At 41.7% G+C, this 16511-nt stretch overlaps 1 non-coding gene across 1 annotated transcript; it reads left to right on the forward strand.

Moving 5' to 3' along the window:
- The first annotated feature begins 2974 nt into the window (after window positions 1-2974).
- Trnai-uau lies at window positions 2975-3049 on the forward strand. Its single transcript has one exon. It is a non-coding gene; the product is annotated as a tRNA-Ile (tRNA).
- Window positions 3050-16511: the final 13462 nt, after the last annotated feature.

Consider the following 16511-nt stretch of genomic DNA (forward strand, 5'->3'; position numbering starts at 1 on the left):
AGGGGCTAAGCTATAGGGAAAGGAAGATAATATACAATATGTAGAAGAACAAAGAAGTCAATTAGGACTGGAAGACAAGGAACGAAGTGTTCAGACTAAAAAGGGCGTAAGACAGGGATGCAGTTTTTCGTCCCTATGTTCAATCTATACAATGAAGAAGCAATGAGGGAAACAAAAGAAAGTTTCGAGGTGAAAGGATATCAGTGATAAGGTTCGCTGCTGACATTACTATCCTCAATGAAAGTGAAGAAGAGCTGCAGGATGTGTTGAATGAACGGTGTAATGAGTACAGAATATGGACTGAGAGTAAATCGAAGAAAACGAAGATAATGAGAAGCAGCTGAAATGAGAAGGGCGAGAAACTTAACATTACTATTGGGAATCACGAAGCGGAAGAAGTTAAGGAATTCTACTGCCTAGGCACCAAAGTAAGCTATGACGGTCGGAGGAAGGAGGACACAGAAAGCAGACTAGCAATGGTGAAAAGGGCCAAGAGACTAGTATCAAGCATAGCTCTTAACGTGAGGAAGAAATTTCTGGCAATGAACGTTTGGAGTACAGCATTGTATGATAGTGAGAAAACTATGGGAAAACCAGAATAGAACCGAAGCCTTTGAGATGTGGTGTCACAGAAGAATGTTGAAAATCAGGTGGACTGACAAGGTAAGGAATGAGGGAGGTTCTCCGCAGAATCAGCGAGGAAAGGAATATGTGGGTAACTCTGGCAAGAAGAAGAGACAGGATGATAGTACATCTGATAATGCATTAGGGAATAACTTCCATGGTACTAGAGGAAGCTGTAGAGGGTGAAAAATTGTAGAGGAAGATAGAGATTGGAATATATCCAGCAAGCGAGTTCGAAAATTCTCACATGATCTGAGAGACCATATCTCGTGTGTTAAGGGTTAATTAAATTTAATTTTCTACTGGAAGTCACGCTTTACAAGTTATTCGAGGAAGACATAAAAAGTAATCTTTAAGGACACTTTGTCCTAGCGCTGTGCAAAAATTTGCGACTACATGATTTTTCCCATAATCGATCTTTTTTGGTCATCGTTGACAGGGCTATACTTTTTCTTCTTTTCCTTAGAGTTTATCGCGTGTCGTCATGCGATCGACATGTTAATTAGTGGTTTTGGCAGAGTGTGGTCTGATGCCCTTACTGTCACCACTGCTTCAACCACCCTCCCCCCATCCCCACCCCTCCTCTCCAGGACGGAATTTCTGTACCCCAACTGTCTGCATCTAGCGTTATCCCATGCTGACGTGTACGAGCGTTTTCTAAATGCTTGCGAATCGTGTAACTGAGGCGAGACTTGGGTACCAGCATGATATTCACCTATTAGGATATGGGAAACCTCATAAAAACCACATAGGACTGGCCGGCACGCCGGCCCTCGTCGTTAATCTGCCACGTGGGTTCTATCCGGAGCCAGAGCGCCTCCACGAGTCGCAGAAGCGGCTTATTCAAGAGGTTGTAATAATTTCAGACCATTGGTTCTGTCTATATAATATTGACCTTAATGGCCTGCGACACCCAGTAGATGTGGGTGTCATTTATATTGTAGACTTATTGTCTGTTTACTTTGGTTCATAGTCTTACAGTATTTCAGATACGAGAATATGTTCTGCCTGGACTGTAATAAGTTTTATGTACGCTGACTTAGCAAATATCGTGGGATAGACACCCAATATCGTGTGAGGCTTCCTATCGCCATGCGGACTGCAGTAAAACACCCTGGATGTGAGTCTGCAAGTGTCTGGTACTCCTTTGGAAGCGTATGACACCAAATCGCTTGCAGAGCGGCAGCCAGTTCCGGTCTGTCCGTGGGCGCTGGATCCATGGCAAGGAGCCTGCATTCCATGGTATCCCAGATTTGCTCGATGGGATTCGTGCAAATCTGTGGACCTCCCCTGCATGTTCCTGGAACCATTCCCGAGCGATGAGGGAACGATATGGAGGAGCGTTATCATTTTGAAACACCGCAGAACCTTCATTGTGTTAGAAGGCCAAAAATGTGTGGAGATGATCTTCAAGCACCTCCACACACCGCGGACCATTCAAAGTCTCTTCCAGAACAACTAGAGGGCCCATTCAATACCAGGAAAATTCACCACCGGCCATAACAGACACCACAGTCTTGGACCACACCTTGGCAGGCGGGATCCATCGATTCGTGTGGTCTGCACCGCACACGGTGCCTCCCGTCGGCATGGTGCAGTGGAAATCGTGATTCGTCCCACCATATGACCTTGCACCATTGTTCCAATGTCCGTCCCTGGTGATTGGCGAGAAATGCAATCCGTTGTGCCTGATGACGTTGGATTAACAGTGGCACCCGTGTGCGGCCCAAGCTCCCATACCCCACGGAAATGTCTATGGATCGTCAAGTGGGAGACGTGTCTAGCACGTGCTGTGTTGAATTGAGCCGTGGTTTGTTGCAGTATTGCTTTTAGGTCGTCACTATTGACGGTCCGTCTCAGATGTCACTGGTCACTGTCACAGAGAGTGACTAGACGGCCGGTAGTTCGTCTGCTGTGGACTGTGACACCCTCATTCAGCTATTCACAATAGACACTGGACACGGTTGAACGTGTGAAGCCGAATTACTGCACCACAGCCGAAATCTAAGACCACATCTGTGGGGGACCGACCACAGTAACCCGTTCGAAAGGCAACGACGTTGCAGGTTACACAAATCTCTTGCACAACCACTTCTATATATACTAAGATGATATCTGTTCTTTCGGACAGTATATATATAGTTAAGGCTCACCGGCCACTTGACCATCTTCTTCTTCCGTGCGAATGCACAAACAGTGCCCGAACTCTTACGGGAATCGGCAACGCGCCGCGAGTAATGACTATAATGGGCGAGGGCACTACGAATGTAGTGCGGGATAATACGGCGAGGATGTGGATTTCGCGGGAGGCGTGCCAGAGAGAAATCCCTGCAGTCGCACTATCCTCTGTGTCCTGGGTGGCTCAGATGGATAGAGCGTCTGCCATATAAGCAGGAGATCCCGGGTTCGAGTCCCGGTCGGGGCACACATTTTCACCTGTCCCCGTTGACGTATGTCAACGCCCGTAAGCAGCTAAGGGTGTTCGTTTCATTGTAACAACAACGTCCCTCCTATACAATGGCAGCTGGCACAGTGGGCGTGTGCTGCGGACAAACACACCTGCGCCGTCTGTGCCCCACTACCCCATGTCATTTGCTAAGTCAATTTATTTCACAACAGCGAGATTCCCTTCGTTACAATGAGCGCACTCCATTTTATGTCGCTTTGCAGTCTTTACCCACACATCTCGTCTGCTTATTACTTGTGTCTTTCCTTGTGCAGTGACTGTTCTGAGGTAACTGGCTGGTCCCGTACCGCAGCGCCGGCCTTCACTCCTGGCCTTGAGGCCAGGGGGACCCTGAACTCTGCTGGTCACTCAACCGCCGCTGGATCAGAAGCGAAGGCCCGTTCGGCCGTGTCCAAAGACCAATACTCTCTCTGCGGGCTACTTCTCAATTCCTGCTGGAGTCACAGCCTTCACAGTTCAAAGTGGACCCACGTCAGCGTTATTGCGCCCTTCCTCGTCATTCCGCCATGGTCACACCGCAATGACACAGAATCTTTATTTCTTGTCGCTGGTTACTCACTGGAAACTGCTCCGTGACGTAAAGATAGGAAGTTTTCTTTCACTCTCATGACACTGTTCTTAAGATAAGGCGAAAGTCGTAATCATATAATGCGAATGAAGAATAGTAAATTATACTGAATATACGAGTTATAGCACTGCCGTAAAGAAAAACTAAAGATCACCGACAATAATTGTAAAACAAGTATGACGGCAGAAACATACTGTGGTGTGCGTACTCTAAGACCTTCAGTACACACACCATCAGATTATTTGAAGTAGGCGAGTGCCAGCAATATGTCTCGTGGTCTTATCGTGGCGTGTTTATCTTCTGCCGTTAGGTCAGACGATAGAAATGCCACTTGCACGCTTAGAGTAGCAGATCGACGGTGACCAACTTTAAACAGAACTTGATTAATTTTCACACACATTTATTAAAATAATAACAAGCATAAAAATTGCTTAGCTTGGTTCTGGATGCTATTTACAATTGACAATTTGAAGTTCCTTTGGTATTGGTATGTTAATCTTATTCTCACATTTATCTCTGATACTTGACAAAAGTGTCTATACATTTATCTTCATGGCTATGTACAGGAATATGGTAATCTTATTAGGTGCAGACTGGTGCAGACTGGTGCAGACTGGTGCAGACTGGTGCAGACTGGTGCAGACTGGTGCAGACTGGTGCAGACTGGTGCAGACTGGTGCAGACTGGTGCAGACTGGTGCAGACTGGTGCAGACTGGTGCAGACTGGTGCAGACTGGTGCAGACTGGTGCAGACTGGTGCAGACTGGTGCAGACTGGTGCAGACTGGTGCAGATGGTTGGTTGGTTTAAAGATTAAAGGGACCAAACTGCAAAGGTCATCGGTAGGAATAGACGTTGACACACGAGCATACTTTACATCAGCAACAATAATTATTGCTGTACCTACAGGAATCAAGGTATTCAGATGATTAGCTACACTATATGGAACTAAATTCAAATTCAATCCACCGTTATTATGAGCTTTAGGATTTATTTTTCTATTTACAATTGGTGGACTAACAGGATTAGTATTAGCAAATTCATCACTTGACATCGTATTACATGATACATATTATGTAGTTGCCCACTTCCATTATGTGTTATCCATAGGAGCAGTATTTGCAATCATAGGAGGTGTTATTCAATGATACCCATTATTTACAGGATTAACTATAAATAATACATGATTAAAAATCCAATTTACAATTATATTTATTGGAGTAAACTTAACATTTTTTCCTCAGCACTTCCTAGGACTAGCAGGAATACCACGACGATATTCAGACTACCCAGACGCATATACATCATGAAATGTAGTATCAAGAATTGGGTCCACAATTTCTATTGTAGGAATCATTATATTCATTGTAATTATATGAGAAAGAATGGTTACAAACCGGGCAATCATATTTAGAGCTAATATAAGAAGATCAACAGAATGACTACAAAATAACCCACCTGCGGAACACAGTTACTCAGAACTACCATTAATTTCTAGATTCTAATATGGCAGATTAGTGCAGTAGATTTAAGCTCTACAAATAAAGGTTTGACCTTTTATTAGAAAAATTAATTAATGGCAACATGATCAAATTTATCCCTTCAAGATGGAGCTTCACCATTAATGGAGAAACTATCATTCTTCCATGATCATACCATGGTCGTATTATTATTAATTACAGTAATTGTAGGCTATGCCCTAAGTTACATATTATTCATTGCCTATACAAACCGAAACATACTTCACGGGCATTTAATTGAAACAATCTGAACAGCACTACCAGCAATTACACTAATTTTTATTGCACTACCATCATTACGACTTCTATATTTACTTGATGATTCAGTAGACGCAATAATTACGATTAAAACAATTGGACGACAATGATATTGAAGATATGAATATTCAGACTTTATAGATGTAGAATTTGACACTTATATAACACCAGAACAAGACCTAGAAAACGACGGATTTCGACTTCTAGATGTAGATAACCGAACAATTTTACCAATAAATACAGAAGTACGAGTATTAACAAGAGCATCAGACGTTCTACATTCATGAGCAGTGCCTGCATTAGGAGTTAAAATTGACGCAACGCCAGGTCGACTAAACCAAGGAACATTTACAATAAACCGGCCTGGACTATTCTTTGGACAATGCTCAGAAATCTGTGGAGCAAACCACAGATTTATACCAATTGTAATTGAAAGAACTTCAGTAAACTTATTTATCAAGTGATTATCTAAGATAATCTAAGGAGTTAGTTAAAATATATAACATTAGAGTGTCAATCTAAAATAACTAAATAATTAGTACACCTTGAAATACATCAGATGACTGAAAGTAAGTAATGGTCTCTTAAACCAAAAAATAGTAAATTAACGACTACTTCTGATGGGGAATTCAATCCAAATCCCTCAAATATCCCCTCTCATATGATTCTCCCTATTTATTATATTTTCGACTACATTAATTTTATTTAATCAAATAAACTTTTTCTCATTTAAACCAAACCTTATTAAAAGAGCAGAAAAAAGAACAATTGATATAAAGAACTTGAATTGAAAATGATAACAAACTTATTTTCAACATTTGATCCATCAACTAATATCTTCAATTTATCATTAAATTGAACTAGAACATTCCTAGGATTATTATTAATCCCATCAATATTTTGACTTACACCATCACGAATTAATATTATTTGAAATAAACTAAACTTAACCTTACACAATGAATTTAAAACATTGCTAGGACCAAAATCATTTAATGGAACAACATTCATCTTCATTTCAATCTTTATTATAATACTATTTAATAATTTCATAGGATTATTCCCTTACATCTTTACTAGAACAAGACATATAGCATTAACATTTGCAATTGCTCTACCTATACGATTAAGATTTATATTATTTGGATGAATTAATCACACAAATCACATATTTGCACACCTTGTTCCACAAGGAACACCACCTGCATTAATATCATTTATAGTATTAATTGAAACAATTAGAAATGTCATTCGACCAGGTACACTAGCAGTACGACTAGCAGCAAATATAATTGCAGGGCACTTACTATTAACGTTGCTAGGAAATACAGGACCATCTATAGCAATAAACTTAATTTCACTATTAATTATTGGACAAATACTTCTATTAATTCTAGAATCAGCAGTAGCAATAATTCAGGCCTATGTTTTCTCAATTTTAAGAACTTTATATTCTAGAGAAGTATACTAAACTTATGTTAACAACTCACTCAAACCACCCATTCCACTTAGTAGATTACAGACCTTGACCATTTACAGGAGCAATTGGAGCAATAGTTCTAGTATCAGGATTAGCAAAATGATTTCACCTATTTAACATTAACTTATTTATAATTGGATTTGGAATTACACTTCTAACTATAATCCAATGATGACGAGATGTAGTCCGAGAAGGAACATACCAAGGACTACATACGGGATTTGTATCAATTGGATTACGATGAGGAATAATTTTATTTATTGCATCAGAAGTACTATTCTTTGTTTCATTTTTCTGAGCATTTTTTAGAAGAAGACTAGCACCTACTATTGAACTAGGAATATTATGACCCCCAATAGGAATTCAACCTTTCAATCCTATACAAATTCCATTACTTAATACAGCTATTCTTTTAGCGTCAGGAGTAACAGTAACATGAGCACATCATAGTCTAATAGAATCTAATCATACTCAAGCATTACAAGGATTATTCTTCACAGTACTACTAGGACTATACTTCACTATACTTCAAGCATATGAATATTGAGAAGCACCCTTCACCATTGCAGATGCAGTTTATGGATCAACATTCTTTGTTGCAACAGGATTTCATGGTCTACATGTAATTATCGGAACAATTTTCTTATCAACATGTCTACTTCGACATTCAATAAATCAATTCTCACCAAGACACCACTTTGGGTTTGAAGCAGCAGCATGATACTGACACTTTGTAGACGTAGTATGATTATTCTTATATATTTCTATTTATTGATGAGGTAGATAATTGTTTTTCTAGTATAAATAGTACATTTGACTTCCAATCAAAAAGATTGATATAAATCAAGAAAAACAATCTTAATCTTATCTACAAGAATTTTTATTAGATTTATTATTCCAATAATTGTTATAATCCTTGCAACAACATTATCAAAAAAATTAATTAATGACCGAGAAAAAAGATCACCATTTGAGTGTGGATTTGACCCAAAAAGATCAGCACGAATACCATTCTCACTTCGATTCTTCTTAATTGCAGTAATTTTCTTAATTTTTGATGTAGAAATCGCATTAATCCTTCCAATTGTAATTATTTTTAAAACTTCAGACATTATAATCTGAACAGTATCAACAATATTTTTTATTATAGTATTATTAGGTGGACTATACCATGAATGAAATCAAGGAGCCTTACAATGAGCAGAATAAAGGGTTGCAGTTAACTATAACATTTGGGTTGCATTCAAAAAGTATTGATATAATCAATCAACCTTAAATAGAATAAGAAGCGAAGTATTGCAGTCAGTTTCGACCTGGAAGATTGGTAAATAAAATACCCTTATTCTTATTAATTGAAGCCAAAAAGAGGCGTATTACTGTTAATAATATAATTGAACTATAAAGTTCCAATTAAGGAAATGTAAAGCCAATATGAAAGCTGCTAACTTTTTATATTAGCGGTTAAACTCCGTTAACATTTCTAAAATTTATATAGTTTAAATAAAACATTACATTTTCACTGTAAAAATAATATATATATATATTTATAAATACCTAAAAGTAAAAATACTTCCTTAACATCTTCAGTGTCACGCTCTAATTATAAGCTATTTAAGTAAACGAAAAATAATACCACCAAAATAAATATTCAAAAAATAAAAGTTAAAAGATAAATCTTAAAATTAGAATCATATCAACCTTGTATATAACTAATTAAATAAATAAATAGTCTATATAAACCTTGACCACCAAATAATTCACCTCAACCATGATCAAATGACTTTGATGAATAATAACCCAATTTTAAAGGAAAATATCTAATAAACTTAGTTGAAATGAAAGGTATAAACCACATAGAACCAGCAAATCTAACAAAAGAAAGCATACTTAAAGAAAATAAATTTTGAGAAAAATCAAAATTAGAAATAAGATAACCCAAATAAGCACCTAAAACAACTACAGTAATAGTTAAAAACTTCAAATAATAAGGCAAGGCAATCACATGAGGAACAGGAAAAATTAACCAAGACAAAAGACTACCACCAAAAACAGCAACAAACAATAAACCAATTATACCAAAAGAAATATAATAACCCTTATCGTCAAAAGAAAATCTAGAATAAAAATTATTGTCACCAGATATTGAATAATAAAAAAGACGAAAAGAATAAGAAGCAGTTAAACCAGTAGAAAAGAAATAAAGAAAAAAAATCAAACAATTAATTCATCTTAAACAAACCATCTCAAGAATTAAATCCTTTGAATAAAAACCTGCTAAAAATGGTATACCACACAAAGATAAACTAGAAACATTAAAACAAACTGAAGTTAAAGGCATAAAATTAACAATTGAACCTATAAAACGAATATCCTGAGAATCCTTTAAATTATGAATTATTGAACCTGCACACATAAACAATAAAGCCTTAAATAAAGCATGAGCTAATAAATGAAAAAATGCAAGTTTTGGATAACCCATAGCCAAAATTCTTATTATTAAACCAAGTTGTCTTAAAGTAGAAAGAGCAATAATTTTCTTCAAATCAAATTCAAAATTTGCACCCAAACCGGCCATAAACATAGTTATACAACCAATTAAAAGTAAGAATCAACCACAATTATAAGTATCTAATATTGGTCTAAAACGAATTAATAAATAAACCCTAGCAGTAACAAGAGTAGAAGAATGAACCAAAGCAGAAACAGGAGTAGGGGCAGCCATAGCAGCAGGAAGTCAAGAAGAAAAGGGAATTTGAGCTCTTTTAGTGATAGCTGCTAAAACAATTAATATAGTAATAAGCTTTATTTCAAAAGAATTAGAAATAAAATCATAATAATAAATATAATTTCAACCGCCAAAATTCAATATTCAAGCAATAGAAATTAAAATAGCAACATCACCAATACGATTAGAAAGTGCAGTTAACATACCTGCACTGTAAGATTTTACATTTTGATAATAAATAACTAAACAATAAGAAACTAAACCTAAACCATCCCATCCTAATAAAATTCTAATCAAATTAGGACTAATAATTAAAAACCCTATAGAAAGAATAAATATTAAAACAATAATAATAAAACGATTTATATTCTTTTCTCCCGATATATAATCCTCTCTATAATAAATAACCAAAGAAGAAATATACATAACAAAAGATATAAAAATAAGAGACATTCAATCCAAAATTAAAGTCATAACAACCATAGAACCATTTAAATTAAAAAGCTCTCATTCAACAAAAACTCTATAATCAATTATTAAATAATAAATACTCAAAATAAAAATTATAGTTCTAGAAAAAAATAAAGAAAAAAACTCAAAGAACAAACAGAAAACAAATTGACGACCTAAGATGAAAAAAATTCATATCATTGATTCCACAAAACAACATTTTTAATTAAAATACTTAAGCAACCTAAACAAAAAAATACTCCCCCTTTAAACAAAGAATATTTAAAGGCAATCAATGTAAAAGTAAAAGATGATATTCACGAAAATAACCAAGAGAACAAGTATAAACACCAGAATAATAATTACCATGCTGAGAATAAGAATACATATATAACGTATAAACAGCTCTAAAAAAAGACAAAAAAATTAAAGCAAGAAATCTAAAAGAAGATCAAGACATAATTCTATTTAATAATCTAAGTTCACCTACCAAATTTAAAGAAGGAGGAGCGGCTATATTAGAAGATCTCAAAAGAAATCATCATAAAGCCATTCTTGGCATTAAATTAATTATACCCTTGTTAATTAATAATCTTCGTCTACCTAAACGCTCATAAATAATATTAGATAGACAAAATAAACCAGAAGAACACAAACCATGACCAACCATTAAAGAAAGAGAACCTATACAACCTCATCAATTCATAGTTATCAATCCTCCAATAACCATTCTTATATGAGCAACAGAAGAATAAGCAATTAAAGATTTTAAATCAACCTGACAAAAACAAATAAATCTAACAATAACCCCACCGGATAAACCTAAAGACAATCAAAAATAATTAAACTTTAAACCCAAATAAGAAATAACCTTTATAACACGAAAAATACCATAACCACCTAACTTTAATAAAACACCAGCAAGAATTATTCTACCTGAAATAGGGGCCTCAACATGGGCCTTAGGAAGCCACAAATGAACCAAAAATATTGGCATCTTAACTAAAAAAGCAAGAATTATAAAAACATAAAACATAAAATAATAAGAACCAAAATCAACCAATAAACGGAGCACAGCAACAAAAACAACATAGAGAACAAAGGCAGAAGGAAGTAAAACTGCACAGCAGAGGACTGTGGCTGGCTGATCACGAAAATAATAGGATGAGCCAGCCACTCTGCAACACGTTAAAACCTCCAGCCTAAAAGATTAGGGTGGAGTCAAATTACAACACAAAACTAAGTAAAAGATACAGCACAAAAGAGGGTGACGCAATAAAATTAGAGGGACCTATAAAAGCCACTTGCTCGAATAAAACTTAAAACACGATCTGCCATAGAGACATCGTCACCTAAAAGAGATGATAAATTACCCAGGAGATTAAAAGTTCGCCTGAGGGCAGTTAAAAGAGGACATTCCAACAATATATGGGCCACCATCATGGTTTCACCACAGCGACAATGAGGGGGGTCCTCTCGACGCAGCAGACGACCATGCGTCAGCCAAGAGTGACCAATGCGGAGCCTACAGAGATTAACAGAATCCCTGCGAGAGGCCCGCATGGAGGAACCCCACACGGTCGTGTCTCCTTTACACGCTGCAGCTTGTTGGGTACAGACAGAGTGCGCCATTGTCAGCCCACATCCCAAAGACCCAACGGCGTAACACCGATCGGAGATCAGTTGCCGGGAGGCCGATCTCCAACGGCAGTTTGCGGGTGGCTAACTTGTCGGCGTGTTCGTTTCCCGCTATCCCAACGTGTCCCGGGGTCCATATGAACACCACTGAACGTCCACGCTGTTCAAGAGCATGAACGGACTCCTGGATGGCAACAACAATGGGATGGCGTGGGTAGCACTGGTCAAGAGCCTGTAGACTACTGAGAGAGTCACTGCAAATGACAAAAGACTCTCCAGTGCTGGTACGAATACGCTCAAGGGCACGAAAAATGGCTGTTAGCTCTGTGGTGTAAACACTGCAGCCATCCGGCAAGGAGCGCTGGTCTACATAGTCCGCATGAGCAAAAGCGTACCCCACACGGCCATCAACCATCGAGCCATCTGTATAGATAGCCTCCGAGTCGCGGGATGCGTCGAGGAGAGCAAGAAATTGGCGGCGCAAGACTACAGGAGGAACTGAATCCTTTTGCCATTATGAGAGGTCCAGCCGAAGCTGCGGCCGACGAATACACCAAAGTGGTGTATGTGGGTGGACCTGAAAAGCAGATGGAAGAGGCAAAGACTCAAGATCACTAAGGAGTGACCAAACACAGATATCAATGGTATGGCCTGACCGAGGCCGCCGGTGTGGGGTATGGACTGCCGCATTAGCGAAAAGGAGAAGGTAGTTAGGGTGACGAGGCGAACAACGAACGTGGGCAGCATAGTTGGCTAAGAGTTGTAGACGCCGAATGTGGAGCGGAGGAACCCCAGCCTCAGCAAGTAGGCTATTAACAGGACTGATGCGGAATGCTCCTGTCGCCTGTCGAACCCCACAGTGGTGAACGGGGTCCAGCAGTTGCAACGCTGAGGGCGACACTGAGCCATATGCCACACTCCCATAATCCAGTCGGGACAGCACAAGGGCTTTGTAGAGCTGCAGCAGCGTGTTACGATCTGCACCCCAAGTTGTGTTGCTGAGGCAGCGGAGGGCACTCAGATGCTGCCAGCACTGATGCTTGAGCTGACGAATATGTGGAAGCCAAGTAAGCCGGGCATCGAACAGCAATCCCAGAAAACGGTAAGTGTCAACAACCCTGAGCATGGCATCCTGAAGATAAAGCTCAGGGTGGGGATGGACAGTTCGACGCCGACAAAAGTGCATAACACAAGTCCTTGCAGGAGAAAATTGAAACCCATGGGATAGGGCCCACGCCTGCGCATTGCGTATGGCTCCTTGCAACCTACGTTCTGCAACACTAATGGTGGAGGAGCTGAAAAAGATGCAGAAATCGTCAGTATATAACGTGGGTGAGACAGACGACCCTACTGCTGCTTCAAGGCAATTAATGGCCACAAGGAAAAGGGGCACGCTCAATACAGAGCCCTGTGGAACGCCGTTCTCCTGGATATGAAGTGAACTATGGGATGGGCCAATAAAACGCGGAATGTCCGAACAGATAAAAAATTCTGAATAAAAATGGGGAGAGAGCCCGTGAGACCCCACCAGTGCAACGTGGCGAGAATATGGTGCCGCCACGTCGTGTCATATGCTCTGGAGAGGTCGAAAAAGACGGAGACGAGGTGTTGGCGCCTGGAAAAAGCAGTGCGGATTGCAGACTCAAGGAAGACCAAAGTATCGGCGGTGGAACGGCCCTGACGGAAGCCGCTCTGGCACTGAGCCAGAAGACCCCGAGACTCGAGCAGCCAACACAGCCGTCGACTCACAATACGTTCCAGTAGCGTGCACAGAGTATTTGTCAAGCTGATGGGTCGATAGCTATCCACATTAAGCGGGTCCTTACCAGGCTTCAGCACCGGAATGATGGTACTTTCTCGCCACTGCGACGGAAAGACACCATCGCCCCATATGCGGTTGAAGATGGCAAGAACACATCGCTGACAGTCCGGGGACAGGTGTTTGAACATCTGATTGTGGACGCCATATGGCCCAGAGGCTGTATCGGGGCACTGTGCCAGGGCGCTTTAGAGTTCCCACAAACTAAATGGGGCATTATACGCCTCAGGGTGGCGAGAAGCAAAAGAAAGCCGTTTGCCTTCCTCCCGGCGTTTGAGCGCGCGAAACGCAGGCGGGTAATTCCCCGATGCAGAGGCCCAAACATAGTGCTGTGCGAAATGCTCGGCGATTGCATCGGCATCGGTGGATACCGCCCCGTTGATGGCAAGCCCTGGGACACCTGTAGAGTACTGCAATCCAAAGATACGCCGAATCTTCATCCACACCTGGGAGGGTGAAGTACGGGAACCAATGTTGGAAACATACCTCTCCCAGCACTCCTGTTTCCGCCGTTTGATAAGCCTCCGGACCTGAGCACGGAGACGTTAGAATAAAATGAGGTTCTCCAGAGACGAGTGCCGCTTATGTCGCTGAAGAGCCCGCCGACGTTCTTTAATGGCTTCAGCGACTTCTGGAGACCACCAAGGCACTGACTTTCGCTGGAGGCACCCTAACGAACGAGGAATGGTGCGTTCCACAGCGGAAACAATCGCTGCAGTCAGTGTCTCAACCGCCACATCGATGGTACCGTGGGGGAGAGATTCAACAGTGTCAGCAGAGGAGAACGTGTCCCAGTTTGCCTTGCTAAATGCCCATCTAGGCAAGCGTTCAAGGGAGCGACGCTGTTGTAGTGAAAGGAAGATGGGAAAATGGTCACTACCACACAAGTCCTCATGGACTCTCCAGTGGACCGATGGTACAAGCCCTGGGCTGCACAACGACAGATCTATGGCCGAGAACGTGCCATGCGCCACACTGAAATGTGTGGAGGCGCCAGTGTTTAAGAGGCAGAGGTCGAGTTGGGAGATGAGATTCTCGACCTCTCCACCTCGGCCAGTAACCTTCGTTCCACCCCACAGGGGATTGTGGGCGTTAAAATCGCCCAGGAGAAGAAACGGCGTGGGGAGTTGGGTGACAATTGCAGTCAATTCGGTCAGGGAGACTGTACCACCTGGAGGGAGATAGACACTGCAGATGGTTATGTCCTGGGTAGTCCTTATGCGGACAGCCACAGCTTCCAATGATGTTTGAAGGGGCACAGGAGCACTATATACAGAGGTAAGGACATACACGCAGGCTCCACCTGACACACTATTGTAAGTGCTACGGTTGCAGCAATGACCCGTGTATCCACGAAGGACAGGGGTCCGCATTGCCAGGAACCAGGTTTCCTGGAGGGCAATGCAGAAAGCAGGTGTCAGGCTTAGAAGCTGTCATAGCTCAGGGAGATGGCTAAAATAACCACCACAATTCCACTGGAGGGTTGTACAAAGCGTGTCCTGTACGGGCATTAAGGTACTGAAAAAGCAAATTACTTCACAGAGTCACATGCTGCCACTGACTGAGTGACTGACATCGCAACTGCCATCGTTTCTGAGACGGCGAGATCGAGGTCATCAGGGGACGCAAAGAGCTCGACCTCATCCTCAGAGGCTGAGCTGACAGGAAGCGTTGGCGCGGGAATCACTGGGTCCTTAGGCTTCTTAGATAGCTTCCTCTTCTCTCGCTTGTCTTGGAGGAGGGTTCGCATGCTGGGAGGGCTTTCCTGATGCATTGCCAGGAACAGAGGAAGAGCGTGAAGCCCTTCGACCAGCAGCTAGTGGCGTCCTCAGCCACTGGCTAGCGTCTTGCGAGACACTGGTAAAATCCTTGGAAGGGACTCCCCAAGGGACCCCTTCTGAACGAGTGAGGCCTGAGGAGGCTGTTGCCTCTCCGGCTGAGCAGCCGGAGGAGGCTGTTGCTTCTCCAGCTGAGGAGCCCGAAGAGGCTCTTGCCTCTCCGGCTGAGCAGCCGGAGGAGGCTGGTGCCTCTCCGGCTGAGAGGTGGGGATGGATGTCCCCAGTTGTTTGGGGTCCACTGCTCCCAAACTGGGTGTTTTGGGAGCAGTGGAAGAGAGTGTGGCCCCTACCAGCGGTGGGGCAGGCGAAACTTTACTGTTCCGTGGGCCAACTGAGAAGGGTGTCTTTGCAGGAACTGGTGGCGGCAGAGTTTCAGCAGCATAACTCCTCAACATAGATGTGGGGTTGAGCCGTTCTAGCTTCTTCCTTGCCTCTTGGTAAGTTAAACGGTCCATGGTCTTAATCTCTTGATCTTCCACTCTCTTTGGTAGACTGCACAGTCTGGCGAGCAGGGAGAATGATGCTCCCCACAGTTAACGCAAGTGGGAGGTGGAGCACATGGAGCATCAGGATGTGAAGGTCGGCCACAATCACGACACGTGGGGTTGGCAGTGCATCTGGAGGACACATGTCCGAACTTCCAGCACTGGAAGCATCGCTTAGGGGGCGGGACATAGGGCTTGACATCGCACCGGTAGATCATGACCTAGAACTTCTCAGGCAAGCAGTCACCCTCAAAGGCCAGGATGAAGGCACCGGTAGCGACCATATTATCCTTGGGCCCCCTAAAGACACGACGGACAAAGTGCACACCTCATCGTGCCAGGTTCTCCCGTAGCTCGTCATCAGACTGTAGCAGAAGATCTTTATGAAAGATAATGCCCTGGACCAAATTTAAGGACTTATGGGGAGTGACGTTAACGGGGATGTCACCGAGCATCTCACAGGCGAGTAACGCCTGTGACTGTGCAGATGAAACTGCTTGTATCAAAATAGCCCTGCTCCTCATTTTGGAAACAGATGCCACTTCCCCAAACTTATCTTCAAGATGGTGAACAAAGAAGAGAGGCTTAGACCCCAAAAACGAAACCCCATCGGTTCTGCTGCACACAAGGTATCGCGGTG

This window comes from Schistocerca americana, chromosome 6 (genome assembly GCF_021461395.2).
Source record: "Schistocerca americana isolate TAMUIC-IGC-003095 chromosome 6, iqSchAmer2.1, whole genome shotgun sequence".
Taxonomy (NCBI): Eukaryota; Metazoa; Arthropoda; class Insecta; order Orthoptera; family Acrididae; genus Schistocerca; species Schistocerca americana.